We start from the raw sequence: 24895 nt of genomic DNA, 5'->3' as shown, positions 1-24895 counted from the left end.
TTAGTTTGAAGTACTATATTCCATATCAAAATAAGTATCTAGTTTTATGCTTTTTAAAGTAATTCAGTTTTATTAATTATAGGATTTGAGAGTAAGGAGTGACCTAATATTGTATCATATTGCTCGGCTCATCTGTCTTTAACTGTTACATATTGGGGCCTTTGCTTTCAACCTGATCCTGATTCATTTCTATATTACCCCACATTTTAGTCACATTTGACAACTTACCATTCTTTCTGAATAAATTTTACACCTTTTTGGGCTGATCTGTTCTATATTTATGCTTTTCTTACGGCTTTTAATGCCTCTTCTCCACACTTCAACTATTCTTTTTTATTAAAATCATCTTTATACTTTAAGGCCCTGTGCAAATTTCATACAAAATATACAAAGAAACCTCTTTCTTCTTCCTCTTTAGTTCTAGTACTTTTTGTCTCTCATTGTAAATGTTTTCCTATTTCCTAACATTCTCCCTGGAATATAAGCTTCTGGAAGGTGTGAATCATGTCGTGTGCATGTTTGTGTTTCCTATAGGGCCTTGGATCATTCTTGTCAGAACTGGCCATTCAGAAGGGTAGAAACCTGCTTCCCAGAGACTATGAAACAGAAGGTCTGGGCAGGTCCTAGCAGCGAGAGGATGTCCAGAAGGATTGGGCAATTGGTTTCAGGCAAGTCTAGGATGAATGCCAGGCACATGTCCCTGCAAGGTCCATAGAATATGGTATGAAGGAGGTCGGGCAGTGTGAAATAGGTCCAAGGACCTATAGGAAACACAAACATGTACAGGACGTGATTCACACCTTCCAGAAGCTTATATTCCAGGAAGGATGTTAAGACAAGTACATTTACTGTGATGACAAAAACACAAAAGGCCTAAAGAGGTAGAAGAAATAGATCTCTGAGTGGTCACTGTCAAGACCTTCAGGAATCTAGTCGGAGAGACTGAATTCTGAATTCTAAGTTGTGAAGACCTCTGTGTGGTGAGATGGGAACTAGATCTAGGAAAAACATGGGTGTGTTAGACATGGATTTGCTGTGAGTGGGGAGAGGGTATAGATATAATTTAAGGGACCTGAGCAACAAGGAATAAATTGAGAGATGAGTTTCTGGGATTTAGACATGAAGTTAAAATAGGACCAGAAGTCCAGTTAAATTGACTTAACGCTGATTTACCAAAGTGTTCATTAGGAATTCTTGTATTTCCTTTTCTTGGAGGCCAGCTCATTCCAGTCCAGGTTAAATGGTGTGGTTTTCTGTGAAGGTCTAGGAACCTTTTTGCCCCAGATTATCCAGTATTTGTCAGATTAATTCCATTTTGATGTTTTAACAATTAATCCTCTTATGAAGAAAATCCCTTCATAAAGGAAATGTACTGAGTTAAAGAAGATAATAATTAGGCTGGTACTTGAAATTATTCCTTTCTTAAGAATAATTACTAATTGCAAATGATAAGGCTTTTATTTGGTTTATGGAGATCAAATGTTGACATAGTGAAAGATTGTTCTACTTCAAAATAGATGCATTTGTAAAAGTTTCTTTTCATAGTCGTCATTGCTAGAAAAGAATAATTACCATGTTAAAAATTACTTTAAAAAACACTTAAGAGTACTTAAAAGGGGTCTGTACCAATGGACCAAAGATACAATGCTCATTCCTGAATTAATGAGGAAGTGCATAGGAAATTATCCTGGAGAGGTCTCCAGAGATTGTCTTAAGAAAGTCATTGAATACTGTGATAAGAAAATTGAACCTCTTCTCCTGTGATGTGATTATGAAGTGGTTTGTGTCTTTGTTTTCAAATTTCGATTGTAAAAGTAATAAAAACTGTAATGCTTTGTTTCTCTTTAATTTGATTCTTCATTAATGGCAGATCAGGAACTAGCATCAAAATAGAATCAACATAATTGTAAAGGGAACCTCAAAAGAGGAGTTAATTAAAAAGATGTGGTAAGATATGTTTGGTTATACAATTTATAAAGGAATTAGGTTCAGGCTTGAAAATTCAAGCTATACTATAAGTCAAAAGTACCAAGCAAAGCAGTTATTAATTACTTTTTAAGTAAGTAGTTTTCTTTAGTGTATTTTTTCCTTAAATTTAGAATTGAGTGAATTTATTCATGCTTTTTTTTCCTTTTAGAAACACCTCAATACCTTCTATCTGCTTCTAGCTACTTTTTGTCCTCGCCTAAAGCCTTTTAATTATTGTCTTAGAATAATTTCAGATTCCTCAGTCTCTTAAAACTACTTTTTATGCTTTGAGTCTTTGCTCTTACCGTGGTGTCACCCCATGCTCTTGTCTTATGGCACTACTTGTCCCCTAGTTGTTCCATGCTTTAGTCTGGAATGTTGTTCTTCTTTCTTGAGGACTGAAATGGGATATCCTCTCAACAAGGCTGTGCCTGACCCTAATAGCCTACTTGGACCCTGATGTCTTCCTGTGAACTCTTGTAGTCACAGTATCCTGTGATGGTGCCTGTCCTATTCTGATATTGTTAATCTATGTGTGTCCCCCGTGAGTAACTTTGAGGAATCAAAATTTGACTTAGTTCTTTCTGTATTTTCAGCAGCTCTGTGGTGGACATATCTATTAATTGTACTGAAAGAGTGACTTAATGAGTGAGTTGGAGAAAGTAAGAGATAGTGTAGGATAACCTGTGGTGTTTTGGCTTGGGGGTGGCAGTGGTTTGAGTAGGCAGTACTATTCATCTTTAGTTGTAGCACTCTTTGCCCTTTCCTTCTTCCCCTTCTCGCCATCTTTGAGTAGTTGTAGCTACTTATTGAAATGGGATGAAATAAACAAGAGCTTTAACTTTCCGTTTCTAAGGACATTTTATTTATGCCATGGTGTTTACTGCCTGATTGAAGGCAGGGATGTATGTTTTACCAGGAATAAAGAGATATAATGTGTCTATTGGAATATTTTCTCATTTGTTTGCACTTTTGGCTCTAGTCTTTCATAAGCTGTATGATCATGAGAGTTAGAATATGGGTTAGATCTTAAATCTTTATACAGGATATACTTGAAGCTGGCCTTTATATTTCATCTTGTTGCTTAGATAGTCATATAGGTCCTTCCATATAGTTTCCACAAATCAAATGAATATTTAAGTTGTATAAATTTCTTCTTGTGGGAAAAATGAGAATTTAAATATTAAGATACAAGAAAATGCAGGTTTCATATTATTTATAGATCAAGTTGCTGAAGTGCTTATTGCTGAAGAACAAAGAAGTTTTAACCAGATAATCTTAGAATTTAGAGTGTTGTTTACCAGAGAGAATAGAGTAATTCTCTCAATTTTGATTAAATATACTCTTTAAGAATAAATAATTTCTTCGTGTGAGGGAAGAAGGTTGCATCTCTTATGGTTGAGGTTGGGATGCATGTGGGATATTCAGGTGAGAATACCTAATGGGCAGTTGGCTATATGTATTTTGAGCTTAACAGATGTGGTGTCGAGTAGAGCTTGGTGTAGTGGTGGAGAGTGGTGTTAGATTACATCTGGCAGTGAATCAGTTTAGGGGAGGCACACTGGGGGTCTAGTTCGTTCACGCTTACTTAAAAAGACAGCTTTATTGAAAACTAAGTAAATACTCCAGGAATATTGGGAAAATGAAAAGTTAACTTGTTACTTAAGCATATTATGTAAGGCATTTTTCCTGTAAACTCCCAAATATTGTTATTTCATCCTTAATAATTCTGTTTTCACAGCCTCTTAGTACATCCTTGTAATATTTTATTACTCTGTAGTTACAATAGTGGATTTTCACAGTTTCAGATTTCTACAAACAATGTAACAATATTGATCATATAATTCCATTTTGAATGTCTTCAAAGTTTTTGACATTTCTGTTAAAGGTCTCTAACATCTTAGATAGCTTCATCAACATACCATTGTTCATTATTAATTTAAAAGAGTAATCCTTCTTCTTTGGGTAATAAATCTATAAAATCAGTGTTGCAGAGGATAAGTATACCAGAGAACGTACATTTGTTTTGAGTATATATTTGTGTATGTTAAAAGTAATATACAGTTTGGCATAATTTGCTAGTGTGTGCTTAAAAGAGGAAGAGAGATTGCAAGATGGTGCAGGTCAGGATTAAAATAATTTGGCAGAGTTTGAGTAAGTTTGCTTAGCAGCTTCCCAGGTTAACTTTGCATAACCCATTCAAAGAAGAGTTCAGTTCTGAAGTTATGAAAAAGAATATAAGCAATTGAATTTAATTTTTCAGAAAGTAAATTTTAAAATATAAAGCATGACCATAATCTTCCTTCAAGTATGTCAAAAAGCTTGCTACCAAGAGCGAGGAGGGTAGCTTATAAAACTATGAGTCAGTGACTTTTATATACTTTTTTCTTTTATTTCTAATTTTCTTTTTCATTTTCATTTTAATGTGCCTTGGAAGTCCATAGTTGGTAAAAATAGAACAAACAAACACAGTATAATTATTTCTCTTTATTTTTTTTTTAAATGTATCTGGAGAGGGAGGTCTTGGCAAGGTGGTATGAGGTTTGGAGGAAGGAACAAAGTAGATTTGTTAAACGTTGATTATGTCCTACTAACCTAATTATTCATTAAATAGGCTCTGCTGACTAACTAGGGCCTTGAGAATGCGGTCAGGGCCTGGGTGGGGATTATTGAAAATATTCACTGGAGAGGAAGGACACCAGATCTGAGCCAGAGTCCTCACTTTATGCTTAGCTCCAGGCCTCGATTTCCTTGTTTAGTTTTTTAGGAACATCATAGAAATTGATAGGAAAGATTTTGCAACTACTTTATGGTTTATTGTAAATTGTAGTACGTAAAGGAAAGAGAATTTTGGAAGTTCAGAATAATCAATGCAGAGAACAGTGACTGTAATGGAGTATGTGTGCAAAAATGCCAAATGAATAAATATGAACAAAGTCTATAAGAATAAAATATAAAAATATTTGTTCAGAAAAGTCTGCTAAATTTCCCTTTTATTCTCTTTAAGTGTTTGTTTTCTTAAAATGATTTTTCTGGTAGTGGATTCTTGTTACAGACTAAAGACTTAGGTTAAAACAAATGACCCCACAGTAAATAATTCATACTGACAGAAGTATTTCCAAGTATTAGTCTGCATGCCACAGGGCCTTATCAACTTTGTTATGATAGAACTCACTACTATGAATTATTCAGTACAGTGCAGAAAACATTCAGTAGAATGTTTTCATACTCAAGTTTGGAAGATGGGTCTAAGCTACTTATGTTAACTCTTAAGTTATTTGTGTTTGGTAGCCATGATTGTAAACTCTGTTGTTAGTATTACATTACGACTGAATGATCAGTTTGGTGAGCATGTGCTTTTGCCAGGCTTTTTTTTTTTTTTTTTGCTGTGTGAATAACTGAATGTTATAACAGATACATGGGGGAATTTGTAACAGTATCCTATGCCCACAATTCACCTAAACCAATACAGAGTCTGTCAAAAGCTTTGACAAACTTCTTTAAAAGGGCTAAATAGGGATTGCTTGTTTTTCACATTCCCATAGGAAATGCTTCTGTATAGGTCAGCACAAGAAATAATACAGTCTTATATTCTTATATCACATAACACTTTGGAGAAGCATTAATATTTTATTTTCCCAGCTTTTAACATATCAAGTATGTTGCTGCTTCTAAAGGTTTGAGATATTGCTGTCATCACATCTATACAACCACTACGAATTTTCCTTTAAAGGGAGAGAACTGAGAGACAGGACAGATGCATCTGTGCTCACGTGAATTTGAACTAAGTTTTCTGTTAGACCTTATAATTGTTTTGTTTTCTCCACTAAATTTGTTTGGTTATTCAAATATTTATTGGACCTTAAGGTGTACTGGAGGTATAAAAATAAAGAATATACCGATTCAGCCCTTAGTTGTTGATATAAGGGTTTAATTCATGAGGAGGAGCTCAGAGGACGTAAAACTGAATTATTAAAATATACTGAGGCAGATACTTAAAAGTAGTTTATCAAGGGCTACCTGAGTGAAAAGCAAGGTTGGCCAGGAGGACTAGCTGGGAAAGCTATTTCACTGAGATGGTACATCCTGTGTCAGTTGCATAGGGATGCAAAGCCTAGTATTTGGAGGCTATGTAAATGATTCATTAAGGCCAGAGTATGGTGTTTATTTGGGAGAAAATGCTGGTAAGTTAAGATGGAAGCTAAAGAATATTTCATTCGTTAAATGACTATAACCAGTATGATGTAGTTAGATTTTAATTTTAGATATATCGCTACATACATTCTGTGTAGATAACAAGTGTATAGAGTGGTAGTCATATTACTAAAGCCAGGAAGAGCACTGAGCAGGTTTTACTAGTAGCAAGGATTATGAGGGTCTGGAATAAGCAGAGAGATGTTTTGGAGGTAGAATTAATAAGAGTTGAAGACTTATGTGGAGATAAGGTAGTAAAAAGGTCTAGTATGACCAAGGGATTATATAGGATGACTAGGTGGCAATGCCATTCATTAAAAATATGAAGAAAAAGGAATATAGAATAGAATGGGTTTAGAGTGTTCAGAATTTTAGACATCTTTGGTTTGGGATATTAGATTCAGTAGAGTTAGAAATGAAATTCTGGTGATCAGGTTTATAAGCCAGTGTGTAAGAGGCAGGTTATGTGCCAACTGAAAATTCACAGTTATTGATTTAAATAATCAAAGTACTTACCAATTAAAGAAACCTGAATAAGAGAATGAACAGGCTTGATTGATGGATCACAGAGCAAAAGATGCATTTTGTGTAGAAAAGATAAAGTAGATTCAATTATTTCCTTGTTGTGGTTTTTATAATAGTGGTTCACCTTGCTAACTTGATTTATTTCAAATAAGTACAGCAGATTTAGCAGTAGTAAATACACATGCAACTCTAAACCAATTATTGATGAAACTAAGTTAATGAAACTAGGATCTTCATCCAAGAAATTGGGAAGGTTCAAAGTGCTTTCTTTAGTATTTCAAAATACTAAAGAAATAACGGAACAGTTACTTCAGAGGCTTGAAGAGAACAAAACAAAGGGTTGTGGCTAAAGTGTCATAAATACTGTTCATGATGATAATAGAATTATTCATATGAGAAGAGAATGGTTTTTAGATTTTCAAGGATTAGAGAAAAATATATTGGGTATGAGCTCTTTTAAAAGATAGACTGTTGGAGAAGTGAAGATGAAGAATTTGGGAAAGGGACATTGTTGTATAAAACCAGTGGGAATGAGCGTGAAATAAAGGTGGGAGCAAGATTAAACAGATGTTATGCAGGATTAGAATGGTACAGTGCCACAAATAACTTACGTTATGATTATAAAGCCTATAATCTGATAAATAAGATTGGCATATTAGGGGAGAGGCAGGGTGCTGGCATGATCACTTTCTTACCCAAGCTGGGGTTGGGTGACAGAAAATGGATTTCAGTTCAGCTTTGGTAATGAGCAAAATTTAGTTAAAGGAGGAATTACAACAACTTGGACTCATCATTAATGGAAATTAAAATAGGAGAAGATATATATTTGGTTTCTAAGTGACTGAACAGGATCAAAGCAAGCACACCCAGACCCTGTGGCAAAAGATGGAAAAAACAAACAAAACAACAACAACAACAACAAAACAAAAACAGCAAGGAAACAAAAAAAGTATAAAACACAGTATGAAAACAATTTACATATGATCTATTGAAATTCTTTTAAAAGATTCAGATTAAAGAATAATCTTGAACAGTATGCTACTTTCAAAAGATATCCTTGGAACAAATTAATCTAGAAAGGGTAAAAACGTAGGCCAATATTTATAGAAAAAACATACAATCTAAAAATCATCAGGATCAAGAAATGTTTATTTGAACCTATAAATATGGTTTAGTAGAAAATATTTAATTTGGTGATTCATTGTTTTGTTTGGTTTAGTAGAAGACTTGTATGATAAACTTAGTAGAGTAGAAAAAAACGTTTGATACCTCCCCTTTTATTTAAGAAAAGCCTTTTAGAAAATTGGGAATATCGTTTGACATAGAATTTGGTCAGGAACATAATATTGTAATTCCATATGTTTGTATTTTTCTTAACTGCTATATTTTAAGCTTTGAGAGTGAGAGGTTAATTTTTACATTTTCTGCCACCCATAAATAAAATACCTTGTATTTTTAGACTGTAATGTAGCTATTTGTCAAGTGAAAGCATTATTTGTAAACATACCCTTGTGTAATTTTTGGATTAAAAAGGATTTTAGAATAAAAAGAACAAAACATTTTCTCTTCAAAATGTAGAACATACATGATTTCCCAGAATTGAAATGGATGCTCTTCAGGATGAACCTTTGTTTGGTTTATTATTCATTCAGCAGACCATGAATTCTTATGAAGAATTTAAATTTGGTTGAATACTTAAGTGACAGGTAACCCAAAGATTCTTGAACAGCGAGGCGTATATAAATACTGTTTAGAAAAGGAATTGTTATTCTTGTAAAGCAAGATACATGAAGAAGACTTCAGTGGAAGAGAAGTGCTCATACAGAAAAATTAAAGGATTTTGGGACCTGTGGCTGGCTCAGCATCTCCAGGATGTGGTTGGGTTTTGAACTAAAAACAGCTTTTTGGTGGTCTTGAGAACTGGCTTTATAGTGAGTCCATAAAGCTGTAGCCTTGAACTGTGGCATTACAGAGTTTCTGAAAATTTTGTTCATGTGCAGAATTCTGCAGTCTGTTGCCAGGAAGAAGCTGCAAGTTGCATGGGTCTTGGTGTGTGTGTGTGTGTGTGTGTAAACACACACAAAAAAATGAATGAAATACTGATTTACAGGAATCAGGAAATGTGCTTCTGTTATTTCTCTTGGTAATACTGGATTATTAATATAACTTCTAAGTTTCTTGTCTGTAATCTGGAAATTATTTGCTTTACTGTGTTTTGAGAAGATCATGTGTAAACATTTTAAAAAGTACAAAACAATAAGTGTGAGATGTCAGTAAAGTGTATTGATGCTCATTTTGCTGGAGGAATACATAAAAACAATATGGAATCTTAAAAGTCACCAAGTTGTAGATTTTCAGTTAAAAAATAAGCATTCAGTTTGAACTGATACTTAAAACGTTTGCATTGCAGAGAAAGTTAATAATGCAATTGTCATAAATCAGAAACTGTGGTAACATTTGTTATTCTAAATGGTGATACCTATTGTTTCAACTATGCAGGTAGATGAAAATATGAGAGAGGATTGGATGAGAGTTCTTTCCTTTGTAGCAGTTTGCTTGAAGTAGACAGTCATTTCCTCACTTGACAGATGGCATAAGAAGGATGAGGAAGGCACATGGATTTCCTCAGCTTGTGTTTGCTTGGTGATGATAGAGTCAGAGTTAGAATTCATAATTTTTGTTTTTTCTTAACACATTGTTTTTCCCTTTGGGTATAGCATTTTCTTGCTGATAATTATGACCTTGTAATATTTTTTGATAATTATCATCATCTTTTAGAAAGGTAGTCAAATGATGTGTTGCTTTTGCTTATTGAAGAATCAAAATGAGAACACACATGGAGTATTTTCCATAAGAGGACATTATTTTTTACTTAGAGAAAACAAATTCATGGTCTTATTAAATAAATAATATTCATATAATCATTTTCTAAAAATAAAAGTGTGAATAAGTAATAGGCTTAAAGCTCACACATTTTCAATGTTGACTTATAAAAGTTGTCTGTAAAATACTTTATGAAATGCTGCCCTAAATATATATTCATAATGATTGACTTTTTTAATGTAGGAGAAATATCTATATGGGAAAGGTTAAAAGGGGACAAGTTATAGAACTAAGGTCACCTATTTTATATAGTTTTCTCATTAACTTCATACATACAATATTTCCCATGCTACTTTCATAACTAATTATAAATTGGACTCTTAGAGCGTTGTATCATCTTTAAGTTGTTCAGGAAAAAAAATAACAAACCTAACAAAATTAAGCATTAATTTAGATTTTATGTTGAAGCAACCACATATTTGATGTGTTGCTCTATGCAAATAAAATCTTTGATATTTTACATTTCAAATTAACTGATCAATAATTATTCTTCAGTAGTGCTCTCTTCCATGAAGATTTTTAGTGAGGAATGTCTTTGGAATTAATCATACATTCCTAGTGACTGTTCTAAGATCACATCTAATCCATAGCACCCCGAAGACTTTTTTTAGAGTTGCTCCACTTGAGTCAAAATGTCAATAAACTCTGAATTTACATACCATGACTTGTTTATTTATGAAAAAATTAGAATTGAGTGGATTTTTGAGACTGGAAGGGACTTTGGAGATCATGTAATCCAATACTTTGAGTAGATATTTGACATAACTAAGTCTTAGAGACATTAGCCAACATTTCAGAAAAAAGTTCTTGGTAAAACCAGGATAAGACTTGAATTTTCTGTATCATATTCCAAATGCTTCCCCCATGCAATTTACATTTGTGAATCTTTTTAATACCATTAAGATAGCTAACTAAAATACTGTAGAAACAATAACAAAATCCGTAGTTTGAAACTGTGTTGTAGGACTCTTAGATTTCATTCAGTGCCATTATACAAAAAAATGCTTATTCGAAAACTTTCATACTGTTGTTGGACTAATACACAATCCAAATTTAAACATATTTTGTTAATATTCAACAAGATAAAGCAAAGTAGTTCTTTAAAAATGACATGTGAAAGGGTAAGTAATTGAAATAGAAACCTCATTAAACTTTATCAGTTAATAAAATTATTTTTTTAGGATGTGAAGTTACCTGTTTTAATTTTAAAAAGTGATAAAATGTGCAATTTAAAAATAACTTTATGTATTTAACATGTTATACAAAATATAGGTAGGTGTTCCTTAGGTTCACTTCTTTTCATGGAAGAATGAAATAATAAAAAGATACACAGTAGAGAAAAGTCAGTGATGGGGTACCAGAGTAATCATCTTCTAAAGAGTTAACCGCGAATGTTTTTGACTGCAATACAGTAAATCTCAGAGAAATGAGTTATGTCTGTATGATGGTCAGCTTTCAGTTAGGAAGGTGTTCTTAGGAATACATTAAAAAAGTCTTTACCACCATTCTGGGTTATGCTTTTATTTCAATCCTATATTAAATAATGAGTAGGTATATTTTTTTGTTGAAATGTCTAACTGGCTATTTTATGTCTTAGTCTTTGAACTGGAGAGACAGAATGAAGTAAATAAGTGTGTGGGGGCGGGGAAGTAGGTAGGAGGATGGAGTTTGATTAGTTTGTGTATACCTACTTTCAAGTCAAGATTGTGACCATGAATCAAGACTTGAGGTTGGTTTTCTAGTTCATATTCTTTCTTCCAGGCCTGGGGACTTTGAATTCTGTATACATTACAATTAAGTAATCTGGGAAAAAAGCACTGGAGGAATTTCAGGCTTATTTTTTGAAACCATTCCTTCTGTTTTCCAGATATTTGAAACTGTTACTTTTTAACTCTTTGTTCTATACTAATAACAATCTACTTGTAATTTTCACAAACTTGAATGTTAATTAAAAAAATCCAATTGATAATTACTAGTCATTATATCCTGAGACAGCTTACTGTGAAAAAAGAACTATACTAGACATAAAGGGGATGTCAGGAATATATGATGGACTTTGTTGGTGAGAACTTTTAATTGATATTGATGGCATTATTAACAGTGTAAGAAAGGTCCTTAATGTCACAAGCATGTACCATACTATGAGGATATCAAAGGAAGGAGAGGTCTGTTGTTTGAATGACTTCCATGGAAGCCTCATGGAAGCATATGGATTTGTGCTTAGCTTTGAGGGGAAGCCATTGTGGTAGGTGATATTGAGATTTCTGAAGTACTGAAATGGGCCAGTTTGGCAGCAATAGTGGGGCATGAGGCTCTGATTCATTCTCTTTATAACTGCCAAAGTGGTGGTATTTGTAAAATGAAAAACCAATCCCGTTACTCCTGTCTGGGAACCGTTCTTCAGAGTTTGCACTGGGTAGTCTGAAAGTTGAGACTGTGATTTTCCCTTGGCTCTGTCTCTGACAGATGTTTCTGAATACTTCTTCCCTAGGTTATGAGCTCTCTAATAGAAGGATCTGTTTGTTGTTTGTTGTCTTTATCTGTAGTACTCACCTGGTTCGAAGACGGAGTTTAGTAAATTTCTGTTGCATAAATAGGGGCCTGTCATTCCAGGCTAAGGAACTTGGAATTTAAAGATTATGGACAACCATGAGAAATATTTAAACAAAAGAAAGAGGAATTATAGGATAATTAATTCAGTTGCAGTGAATTGAGTATTATGTATGGTAATCTTCTGATCATTATAAACACTTCTGAGTTATAGTAAATAAACATTTATAGTTATGAGGTCCCGAACATGTGGTAATCTGCTGATACAATAAAGGTTCCAATTTTGCTGCTTTTTTGGACTCTAAATCAGTGTTCAGAGACAGCCTTTACCAGTGTTTCTTAGGTTCACTGAGACAAAGCAGGATTAGGTAACTTTATTTTTTTCTTTTGTTCAACAAATATTTGAGTTTCTACCATGTGTCTATGGTGTTCTGAGTTTCGAGAACACAGTGGTAACAACACAAACATAGTATGTGACTCCAGGAGGCATTTTTAATGGTCTAACATAGTTCAGAACTCTTAAAAGTAGTTCCAAAACCATGTGAAAAAGGTGTCCACAACTTTTTTTCTTTATTCCATTTTATCCTAAAGAATGTCCAAGTGGAAATCCAGGAGTGTAGGAGCCTATCCTAGACTTCTTTGGACAAATCATGTGTTTATCTGAAGGAACTGGATGATTTTATAGTTTAATCTGGTATTTATTAGAGTTTTAAGAAGGTATTAATATTACTGCTCCTTAATATTCATAATTTTTTTGTAATATACTTACCTAAGCAGTATGCAAGACTTTGACTTTACTTACTGGTTAGTTTTCACAAATGGTAAATGCATTACAAATAACTGCGCTTCATGTTTTGCTTAGGCAAATCATTCAAAAATCAAGGGGATTTGTGACTAGTGGTTAAAGAATTTGTAAATGAAGTTTGGGTTGTGTTTAAAGCAGTTTACCAACATTAAAACACACATGCACCCAACACATCAATCATGGCAACAGCAAGATTATCCTTACCTCCACCAATGAAATCATAAAATGTTCTTCATCAAAATAGAACCTTACTGATGATGCTGAGAAAGTCCTGTGTGGAGACACTTCTTGAAAGGTACTAGTAAAATTAATGTTAAAAACAATGTCCTCACTATTGTTTCTAAAATACCTATGCACATGTTAATACAGAAATCAGATGCATTCCTATAGATATCCATATTTCTTAGCTGAGACACTTCTTTTGCTTAATAGTTACTGTCAACGTTCTGTGTTTTTTCTTTTCTCAGGAGAGAAACATTTTGTTTGGTGATTCTGTGCTGAACTTTGCTCTTTCATAAATAGGAATTATGTTCATTCATTACAAAGCAAATTTTTTGGCAGATATTTGTATTTTAAACAAGTGTTATTGATAATTTCTCCTTTTGTATATGGTCCGAATTTATAAAAGTACATAAGATGTTTTTCATTTTATATTTCTCTAGGAAGGAACAAGTGAATTTTCTCCAGTCTAAACATGTCTCAGTAGATCTTCTTGGTAGGCCTGTGACATGTAGTTCTGAATTATAGAAAAGAATCTCGCTTATTAGTGTTCTAATGTAAAAACATTAGCAGTTTATGAAGTACCTTGTTTTGACATCTTGAACGTTGCCTACCACCTCTGACAATCCATGAAATATAACCTTTGTCTATGATGAGTATGAGGAATAGATAGTAACCCTCATCTATAGGCAGTGCTCCCTAGGAAACTGTGTCCCATTCCCCGCCTTCTCTTATTCCCTTACCATCTGAACTATTTATCCTTCAGGCATCAGGTAAAAGTCACTTCCTTATAGGCAGAGTTTCTTGGTAAACTTCCATTCTCCCAACTTTGTTATATATTCCCTTAGTACCTCACATTTTTCATTTGTAAAATATCATATTGTCATTAACCATCTAGTCAGTCTTTCTAACTAGATTGCAAGTGAGGATAGAGACCATGTCAGTATTGTGTGAGTACCCAGTGCCTAGTAAAATGTTTGGCATTTAATAGGCCCTTAATAAGTAGTCTTAGCATGATAAAAATATAAACATACACATGTTCAAATGGACTAAATTGAAAGTTTTAATATGCCAGTGAAGATGTTAGTGTCTGAAACAGGAATCACAAATCAAGTTTATCTGAAGATAATAGAAAGAAGTGTGAAACTGAAAAAGACTTGTTAAGCCTAAAGATTTCATCTGTTATATTGAATTGTTTCCCATTGTGGATTTAAACTAACTTGAAAATAAATTTACAAGGGATTTCCAAATAAATTGTTTTATTTTTATCTATCCTAATTATGTCTGCCTGTGCATTAAATGTGGTAAGATTACAGCTAATTCATCTTACTAACACTAATCTTGTTTTGCTAGCAGATATGATTTTCTCTTGCTGTACTGATAAGGATTTCCTCCAGACCTTAACATCGTGGCTGATTTTTGTTTTCTTTTTTTGAAAACATTCATCTTGCCCTTCACTCAGGTTCTATGTCTCTGGAAACAATTTTTGTTATTATTTATTGCTTTTCATAGTGCTTCTATGGTCTGTTGAGCTGTGAGAATAGGTTTGACACTAGAGATATAGCAGGAAAATAGCTCAGAGAGTTTTGTTTTGTTTTTCACACGTGCTTTTTATTTTTCTTAATTATGCCTAAACTGATATGAACATTAAAATATTCTGAAATTTTTCTCATACTAATGAAAGCATGGTACTGAGGACAGAGTATACCTGCAAGCAACACATACTGAAGTACAAATTAATTCATGGGTATGTTTTGCTTGTATTCTTACAAAAGGAGACCACAGTCATGCCAACTGGGTAGTATCACCCAGGAGAAACAACCTCAGAAAGCAGCAGGTTGTCTAGTTTGATGAGGAAACAGATACTTTGTTTACCTAGTGTGAACTAGTGTTTTTTTTTTTTTTTTGCACACTGTATGATAGATGTTTAAGTATTAGTTACAAATTATTCAGGGAGTACTGTTCCATTAGAGGGATCAGAGGTAGGAGACTGGCAGTACTATTACTTGTTTTAATAAGGTTGCTTAAAACAGAATTTAAATTTGTGTAATATGTGTGTGTATATACAATTATAAATCTAGGTTTTATTAAAAAGAAAGAACTTGTTCACTTAGGTTGGTGAATAGTTGCTGGTTTCTTCCAGATTAGTTGTCATTTCAATTTCTTGAGACTGTACCAGGGGTACTTACTGAAATATTAAAACTGAAAATATATAAATCATCTTCGTTGAAATTTGTACACAGAATCTTGGTGCTAGAAAATAACGTTATCTCAATGGAGCTTTGTAATTCAGGAAAAAGATAACTCATGCTGCAAAACCTTAGCTAGCTGGAAGATTTATGGTACCAGATCACTTTTCTAATGGTCATATTTAAAATTATGGCATATACGTTTAGAACAGTAAAATGATTTCATGGAAATCGCTTATACTTGTGAAAGGATCTATTTGAAGTTATTTCCATAGTTATTGAAATAATATCTTTTTGCTTACTAAATTTTTGGTTTTGTAGAGTCTAGGTAATGTTAAGGCATATTGATTCTTGGTGATGTTTGGTGAAAGAGTATTAAATCCATCAAAATATTTAGGTTTATTGAACTTTGCTTTTGCAAATTCCTTCAAATGTTTGAAATGCCAGGATACTCCAACGATTAAGTTGTTATTTGTATTTGCCACTTGTGGCGGGTTGGCAAGGAGTACTAAAACTAAGAGAAGTAGCAGAGTAAACAAGTAGGTTGTCTTGCCACAGCTGTATAGATAGGAAAAGTGATGAATATGGTCATCAGAGCAACACAGTTTATTGTAGTATAGTAAGCATCAGGAACATTAGCATGGTAGTTGGTGCTGATTCTCTTACCCTCAAGTCCCACTGAGAGATCAGATAGGCCTAGATGCTGGTGTGTTTTCAGTGAGTTGGGCCACAGCTGAGGAACCCAGGGGAATACCTTTGGAAGCAAGCAGTAAGTAAGTCTGTCATACAAGGCAGCAGGCAGTCTCTGGTAGTCATGCAACTTTGATCTGCTTGATTGCTTATCATTAGCTGTATAGAAAGGACAAATATAGAGAATAGAGAATGGTTTGATCTTGGTAAGGATGTGCAGGCAAGGTTGAGGACCATGTCAGTCAACTTTCCTGACAGTCCATTCTTCTCTCCATACATATTCTTGGTCAAATTTAAATTTTCATTTATTACCCCATCAACAACTTTGATTAATTTTGTTGTCAGGTACTGAGATCAAATCCATCTGATTTATTTCATACAACATGCAGTGAGGTCTCTAATCAACAGGGTAAGTAGTATCCATCTCAATTATGTTTCTGGGACTCTGTCTCAGAAAATTGAGTAAAGTCTGAGCACCAGTAGGTCTAATTTCAGATAATCATTTAGCTTCCTTTTTTTATGGGATGTATGGATTATTATACCTAAGGAGCAGTACTAATTCATATACATTCTGTGCAGTTAGGATATAGTTTAAGGCCAGTATGTTATCCATTATGACTTGTGCAAGGGAGTTTAAGCTGATCTGATCTTCTAGAACTTTTCACAGCCCCAAATTAAGGATAGATCTAGGGTATGAACTCCACTGTGGAGAATACTTCACTGCAGTGTGGAACTAGAAGCCTTTGTATCTTCTGAGTAGTAGAGGCTAGATAAGGTGTATGTGTGTTTAATACTTGAGTAGTCCATATTGCTTAATACCTAAGCAGTCCGTACAAGTGCCAGGCTTCCTTTTTAGTAGGTACAGTTTGGAAGACAATTTTTCCTTTATTGTTTGAGGACAGCCTGCATTGCTCTGAAGAATATGACTTGGATAGGTAGTCCCTATAACACGTCAGGATTAATGAATCACCCTGGGCTCTCATGTGAACCAGCATCTGTTCCAAAGCCATCACCATGTTTTCTTTGAGTCAGTCAATCAACATGTTACCACTGGTGCAGTGGAACCAAGTCATTCCTGAAAGGAGAGGAGCTTGTTCCATGTTTTAGCTTTGGTGTACATAGGAAGAAAATTCAAGTACTTTGGTGACTGTTCCTTAAACCTTTTTTGGAACCTGCTGCCAGATGAAGATAAACTGATCTTGATCTTCTGGTAACTAAGGAACTGATAAAGTCAGTAGCAATGGCCAGGATGGCATACAGGTGTCATTAGTTTGTTAAGGTGATTGGTTCACAGTTATTTTGTCTGGGACGACCTGAGCAGAGGGGCAACAACTGAATTCAGTTGGTGAGAATCCATTGTAGGTTGCCAATTCCTATTAGCCGTTTCACTTGCCACACATAGTGATTTCAATAAGATAATTACATGTGTCAACATCTCTTGCTGTCTTCAAGTCTTAATGACAATCGTGACTTATTTCTCCTCTTTTGGAATTCTTCATTGTTTTATTGCATAACATGGGAGGGCCTACCTGGGTGGGTCTATTATGCACTTGTTCCACTGTTATCTCTCTACAAGAAGATCTTTGAAATTGATAAAATAACCTGTGGATTAATAAGTGTTCACAGAACATTTGTCAAACATCAATACCAAGTATACATTCAAAAGTGGGAGCAACAGCAGTATACAGTAGAGTCCAGGTAGCCATGCCTATATAGCTATAGTAACTTTTATTCCTCCTTTTAATCTATTTCCAAGTCCAGCCAGTGGAACATGTGGCCTTTTCCCTTAAAAAAAAAAAAAAAAAAACTAGTAAGCTGGGTGCAGTGGTGCATGCCTGTAATTCCAGTGGCTCAGGAGGCTGAGGCAAGGAGATCATGAGTTCAAATCTGACCTCAGCAACAGTGAGGCACTAGGCAACTCAGTGGGACCCTGTCTCTAAAAAAATACAGAATAGGCTGGGGATGTGGTTCAGTGGTTGAGTGTGCCTGGGTTCAATCCCCAGTACCACCCCCCCCCCAAAAAAAAAAAAAAAAAAAGCCAGTAAAATGACTATGAGAATCCAAAAGAGCCACACAGTTTGTATTTTTTACCCTGTCGTTTTTTTCTGTGGCTTCCCTGTGGATAGAGAGACTTTGGCCTATCTCTGGTCCATTTTCTCTTTTAAGGGTAGCAAGTGCAGATAAACAGGTACAGGGTCAGATGGTGGAGGGACTAACGAATTTTTTCTAAGTTTGCCATTTGGCCTCTTAGTTCCTCCTCCAGTAGAGATAGTTTGATCTCCACAAAGGAATATTGTTCTGTAGAGCACTTTAAATTTCAACTAAAACACTTTGGTTTCAACCCGCTACTTGCTTTGGAGCTCAATTTCTGGACTAAATTTCTTTGGTACTGATCCCACCCATCTCTTTTTTGGGAACCCCTGTTTTAATAACCTAGCTATGTTGTGTTCTGGCTGGGCCTAATTTTGGAGGGCATTCTAAAATGTCATCGTCTATCTTAGCACATTGCTTGCTGTATTCTTTCTCACCCTTTTAATAGGGAAGAACCCAAACTTCATGGAGAAGGCAAGGAGTAAAAATATTACCGAGGAAATGACTACTTGGCACATTGGCTTGTCACAACTTCACAAATGACAGTAGTAGATGAAATGGTCATCAGAGCAATACTGTATTTAAGACTGTCGCAAACATCAGGAGCATTACAGAGTAGTGCTACTCTTGTCCACAGGAGCCTGTCTGGTTGCTGTCCTTGCAGTGAGTGGGGTCACTGAATTCAGTGCTAAGGGCTCAGCAAGTGGCAAGCAAATGTGTCACCCACACCCAATAAGTGGAGCAGTTGTATGAAAGTTTCCATGACCTAGGCCACTGAGAAAGGGCTGAGGGCCAGAGGATGGTTAGACCTTGTTGTTGTCATACTTTGTAGGACTATATGGAAACACTTGGAACATTTGACTCTCCTGACATTATTAACAAGTGTTATGGTTTAAAAGGTGTCCCCAGAAAGTGCATGTGTGAAACAACGCAAGAACATTCAGAGGTGAAATGATTGGCTTATGAAAGCCTTAACCCAATCAGTGAATTAATCCTCTGATAGGGATTAGCTGAGTTGTAACTGAAGGTAGGTAGGGTATGGCTGGAGGAGGTGGGCATTGGGGAAGTGCCTTTTGTGTCTGTTCAGTGGAGTCTTTCTCTGCTTCTTGATCATCATGTGAATGGCTTCCCTGCCTTGCATTCTTCTGTCATGATGTCCTGCCTCACCTTGAGCCCAAGGAATAGAGCTGGCTTTCTGTGGACTGAGCCTCTGAAACTTTGAACCCCCAAATAAACTTTTCCTCCTCTGAAATTGTTTTTATCAGGTCTTTTAGTCCCAGAAGCTAGAAGCTGACTAAAAAAATAATGTAGAACACCTAAAATGTTTTAAGAGTAGATATTTTTCAAATAATGGACATGACATGGAATGCTGATAGTTTATTACATTTAAGTCTGTTGAGAAAGAAGAGAGCGGACTTTTGTAATTTATGTCACTGAGTCATTCTGACTGCTTTGTGAGGTAGGCCAGGACAGTGGCACCATCTGCATTTTACAAATGAGAAAACTGATGCTCAGAGAGGGTAAGTGATAAATGACAGGTTATATGTGGAAACGATGGAACCAGACCTTGTATTCATGTGTTTTCTTTTATTACCCTGAACCAAATATGCTTGAATGAGTAAAAAAAATGGTGATTTATAGGATATGAGTAATATTTTATGCCAGTGAAAATTTCAATAAAGTTATTACTCCTTTGAGGCTTCAAAATCCTGTTAACAATTTGCGTAGGAAAGACATCAGTGTGAATATTTAGTTCAGTTCTGTTGTGGCTTATTACATATTTTGCATATAAGCTTGAGTTAAGATGTTACTGATTTTTGATGTCATATAGGAAAAGAGAACAGGAAACTATGTTATTTGAAACAGACATTTAAACTTTATTATTTTTGCTTAATTTTGATGTCATAAATTTCTAATTGTATGAATTGACGTCTTAAAATCTGATAAGTTTTATTTAAAGTACCATTGGGAGAAAAAGTTAGACATTTGCAACTTTCAGTTAAAAGAACTAAGGATTCTGTGTAATTCTGAGTAGTGTGAAGTCTAAGTAGTAGACACTACTGAATAGAATATCATGTTGGTCAGTTAAGTGTTAGGTCAGACTTTCCATTATTAATCCTCCTCCTGGTATTTATAACTTTTGGTTGAAAATTCTTTCCAGAGAACAATTTATATACAGTTTCTCAGCCTGGGAACAAATACCTCATGACCCACTTACAGGTGTCTTTAAACATTCGAATTAGTGTTAAGGACTTTTAAGATGAAGGCAAATTTTATGTTTCAAAAATTTTAGTTCTTTTGTTACCAATAGTGGAATGCTATTTGATTCATTCCCTCTAAGGCAGCATTGTTTTTAGTATTAGAGTCAGAATAGCTACTAATCTCAGATGGCAAACTTGAAAAAAATTATAAATTATAGACCTTATGTAGTAAGGCAGCATTTAATTGATCTAAAGAAATTATTAGATTTGAAAAAAGAACTTGTATACTAACTACTGTAAAAGTGAAACTTCTCTAGATTTCAGTGGTTAAAAAAAAGAGGAATCATTTGTATTGCTATATAAACAACTGTTAAGAAAGCAATACTTAAATAACTTTCATTTCCAAATTCTTAATTTTTATTTGAAAATGGAACAGATGAAAATATTAATTTAGCATTAAGTTTACAGATATGAAAAAAACAAAACAAAAAAACCCCAAAAAAACCCAGAAGTCCCTTTCCCCACCAACACTATCAGAGTTATCCTCAAATACCACTGTGAAAACTTGCTGTTTCATTTTAGGGTATTCATATGGGATCATGTTGCCAGTTTTCAATCACAACAAACCTAACAGACTCCCAGACTCCTCTGAATTTCAATATGCGTCTGTCTTCTCAAATCTACACCTTGATGCTTTTCGCACCCAGCAAGTAAGCCAGTCCAAACTGGCAGTGGTGGAATTTTTATGCCAATATTATTATTCAATACTTTTGGATGACTTAAGCTTTAATGAAGTGGATGTTTACAAATACTATGATATTTTATGGAATGATAGAATAAAAAATGGTTTTATTAAATAAAATTGAAAAAAATCAGATCTTGTAGGGGAGGACAGGGTTTTGTATGTATTTAGAGGTATGTTCTTTAAAGTCTCTTGCAAATATTTAAAAATTTGTGAAATCTTTGGTGCCAGACCAGTTTTTTGCACTTTTAAATTTACTAGTATTTGTAATCAAGTGATCACTACTGGAATTACAAAATTAGAAATTTAGTGTTCTTTACTAGAAATATGTTGTTATGTACTTTATTTTTATTATTTAGTAGGAGATTGGCCTAGGAAGAGAAGGATAAAAATTTTTATTTTCTTTCCAACAAATGGAAATTTTTATAATCTTATTAGAATCTTGGCTTTTGCAAATTAGTAGAAGCACTTTGTTGTGCTTTCTACTAAGTAAGTAATGAAGGGATGGTCATGAATTTTAAGAAGTATTTTATTTGATGCCTTTTCTGTTTTCTTTGGGTGTATTTTGTGATGTCATTGTTACAGTTAAGAAGTGTTTTTAAAAAGTAGTAATAGAAATTAATGTTTATGTTTGCAAATCACTAGTTCAGCAAACTAGGAACCTTCCAACTGGAAAAGCAGGCATACAGCAGTCCCAGGTGGTTGGTCTGCTAGGATTCTGGCAACAGTAAAATGCTCTTGCCCATATGCTGCTGTTATAGTGTTCACTTTTCTTGTGTATGTTTTTGTGCATTGTTTGAGGTTTTTGGTACCATATACCTACAAGGGGAGTTGGTTAGTTGTAGGAATGTTGTCCTTCAGATATTCCTACCAGTGCTAGCCATTCCATACTTGGTTTCATTTCTCCAGGACTTAGATTATTTAGCCTATCTGATAAGTATGAAATGGCTTCCTATTGTTAAATTTGCCTATGATTTGTACTGACAGTTTTTCAAATACTCTTCTGAAAATGACCTGTTAATCTTGTCAGTTTCTTTAAAATTGAGTTGTTTTGCTTATTGAGTTCTTAAATCCTAGTTACTAACTCTTACTGAGTTAGTAGTATCAACGTGTCTTTTAATCTGTGACTTCTTTATACTTTTCCAGTTGTCTCTCTTGATGAATAGATATTTCTAATTTTAATGTTATTGAATTTACCAGGTTTCTTTTTTTTTTTTTTTTTTTTTTTTTTCTGTCCTGGAAGTTTGTCTCTACTTAGAGGTCATGAAGATAATTGTCTGTTTTCTTCAAAAAGTTATAATATTTTACTTTTCACTTTTAGTTTTTTAGTTTACTCTGTGTAGTACAAGGTAGTAATTCTTTGTTCATATGTGTGTATATACCTGTGTATATTTATCAGTTTAAAGCAATAATCAATTGTCCTTGTACCAATCTTTGAATAGCCCATACTTTATCTACTTATCTATATAGCCTGTTCTATCCAAGTTTTCATGTATTAGTAGTTATGTTTCTGGACTCCTTATTCCCACTCCCCTGTGCCCCCCTCCCCCCAGTGGTTTCTGTCTTGCTTTAGTTGTACTTTGAATAAAACTTTATCTATCTTTACCTTGGTGATTTTTCAAAAATTTCTTGACTATTTTTGGCCACTTGTTCTTTCATATTTTAGAATTACTTTTTTACATATGCAAACACAGGGTTTTTTTTTTTTAAACAGGAATTACCCCATTCGTGTAAGTTTTCAGATTTACTGACACAAATTAATTTCTTTCTTTTTTTCCCTTCTTCCCTCCGCATTCCTTGGTTGGCTAGATTTGTAATTTACTTTTATCATCTTTAATATTTATTTTTGCTTTCTATTTTTTCTTGATAAATCTTGCTTTTGTCTATTTTTATAATACATATATATTATATATATGTATTTATATATAGATAGTCAGAGGACCTTTATTTTATTTACATGCAGTGCTCTTGAACCCAGTGCCTCACACATTCTAGGCAAGTGCTGTACCACTGGACTATAACCCCAGCCCATCTATTTTTATTTTTTAAAGAAACAGCTTTTGTTTTTGGTTTTGTTGTCTTTGTTTTCTGTTTCCTTTATTTTCTTTATTATGATTTGATGTGGAAATTGATTGGATTTCAGAGAGATAGGGATGTGTGAAAGATTAGTCCAAGATTTCTGTGGTAGAAGGGACCAGGTGAATGGTGATATTCCACTAGCTAAAGTGGAAAATAACTGGAAGCAGTTTGTGGGAAAGAAGTTTAGTTCATCTGTGAATAATAAGTTTTATGATATCTATAAGAAGTCCAGATGGAGATATTCAGGAGGAGAGACTGGACCTGAGATAATGGTTTTGGTATTTGATATTGATAGTGATAGTGGAGAGTGTGAAAAGGAGAGTACAAAGGAGAAGACAGTATTTGTAGGTTAGTGAGGAGCCTATAGAACCTCAGCAACATCACCAGTGTACATATTTCCATTCAGTTATACAACTTTAGAGCACTTGTGGATGTATTGACAATGATTAACATGTCTGTATCTTTCAGCAGACCGAAGAGGCAGGGATTGTCACCTTTTCCTAGGACTTAATGCAGTTGAATCAGTTGAAATGTGTTTGTGGAATCAACCCCATTGACTCTCCATGAGTGTATACATACTGTCTTGTCAGGCACACGTGATCACAAAGAATGTACTACATTATGAATGCTCATTTTAGAGGATTCTAGAAAATTATCCATTTTAATCTGATTCCCCCATTGACCAGAACTGATTTTTGTAATGTAAATAGAAGATAAGGATTAACTTTCTAATTAAAATTTTAATTGCATATGAAATTTAACCTATGGATTAGTATTTTTTATTTTAAGAAGACATTTATTAACCTACTGTAAACATAATGGTTTTTCAGTGGTCTGAGATACTGTTTTATTGAAAGCATATATTCAATCTTCTCATATTTCTGGAAGACATTTTTCTTCTCAGATTTAGGTCTCGATGTGAAGATTAAAATAAAGATAGTAATTTACCAATTGAAAATGATTTCAGACTCTTATCCACCCCTGTCTTTATGTTAGGAAAATTATAAGGTTTAATGTTACTAATTCTAAAAGCTTAATGTTTCTGAGGAGTTCCAAGGACATTATTGTTTACAGACTAATGTTTACAAAGCTGTATTTAAAGATCAAGAATGGGTCACTGCAAATGTATTAAGTGCAGTTAGAAAGTAAAAAGTGTAAGAGAACCAGGTTCAATGGTGCATACCCTTAATCCCAGCTACTTGGGAGGCTGACGCAAGAGGATTCCAAGTTCAAGACCAGCCTGGGCAATTTAGTGAGACATAGCTCAAAATTAAAAAAAAAAAAAAAAGGTGTGGGGTGTGCCGAGGATATACACCAGTGGTAGAGTGACTAAGTACCACAAGACTGGGGGAAGAACCTGGAGATCTTAAGTGACATATTCTTGATTTAGCTTTGGAATAAGTACTTTCATATGAAAAATGTATGTATTTACAATTTGGAGAAAACCTTCATGGAAAGATTATCCAATTTGATGCTTGGAGAGAGATGGACCCAGTTTGAATTCTTGGCTCCTCACTTACTAGCTGTGTGACATAGGTATGTATTTAGTGTCAGATAACCCCCAAGTACAGATAGGTTTATTTTTCTCACATAACAGGTAATCTGGAATTAGACAGCTGCTGGCCATCTAATTCCAGATTTGTAGTGATGGTAATGTTCAATGAAGGCAGGGCTGGCATCTCTGTCACATTCTTTGGCCTGTCTCAGGAAAAAACAAAACAAAACAAAACAAAACAAAAAAAGCCGTGGCTGCTTAATT

General features: G+C 34.3%; 1 protein-coding gene and 1 long non-coding RNA gene across 5 annotated transcripts in view; one reads left to right on the top strand and one right to left on the bottom strand.

Moving 5' to 3' along the window:
- The window catches only part of NEK7 (NIMA related kinase 7), a 143912-nt gene that overhangs the window by 10970 nt on the left and 108047 nt on the right, over positions 1-24895 (top strand). The gene's annotated exons all lie outside the window — the stretch shown is intronic.
- Positions 271-7334, bottom strand: LOC306642174. The gene is made up of 2 exons (XR_013758415.1): positions 2053-7334; positions 271-1993 (listed from the first exon to the last, which is right to left on the bottom strand). It is a non-coding gene; the product is annotated as an uncharacterized lncRNA (long non-coding RNA).

The sequence above is a fragment of the Sciurus vulgaris genome (genome assembly GCF_902686455.1).
Source record: "Sciurus vulgaris genome assembly, chromosome: 12".
NCBI lineage: Eukaryota > Metazoa > Chordata > Mammalia > Rodentia > Sciuridae > Sciurus > Sciurus vulgaris.
This window is presented reverse-complemented; position numbering and strand designations above follow the sequence as displayed.